The sequence below is a fragment of the Piliocolobus tephrosceles genome, chromosome 12, assembly GCF_002776525.5.
Source record: "Piliocolobus tephrosceles isolate RC106 chromosome 12, ASM277652v3, whole genome shotgun sequence".
Taxonomy (NCBI): Eukaryota; Metazoa; Chordata; class Mammalia; order Primates; family Cercopithecidae; genus Piliocolobus; species Piliocolobus tephrosceles.
The window spans coordinates 4816868-4817261 of record NC_045445.1 but is presented as its reverse complement, the minus strand read 5'-3'; positions in this window follow the sequence as shown (position 1 = coordinate 4817261).

Below are 394 nucleotides of genomic sequence, written 5' to 3'. Positions count from 1 at the left end.
CCTTGCTGCCTCTGGAGGCTGCATGGAATCCCCTGCTTTCCCCAGAACATGGACCATCTCTGTCCCCTGCAAAACCCCCCTAGATTTCCCATGGCTCACCTTCTGTCCTGTCCCATAGACACAGCCACTCAGGACTGTGACTTTAGATACCTGGTCTTCCCCCCCAGGAGTTCTATACATAGTCTTTGTTTTCCCAGTGGGCTGTGAGTAGAGTGTAGTTTGCCCATAATCTCCTGACTCTTGGGATACAGCCCTGAAGGTGGAGAGCAGTAAGTTTTCAAGCCACTCACATATTTGCAGTAGGATTTCAATGAGCTTCTTATCTGAAGCTGGGGACTGAATAGGCAAACAAACGGATAGTGCTCAGAAACTCCATTCCTTCATAAGAGGTAGA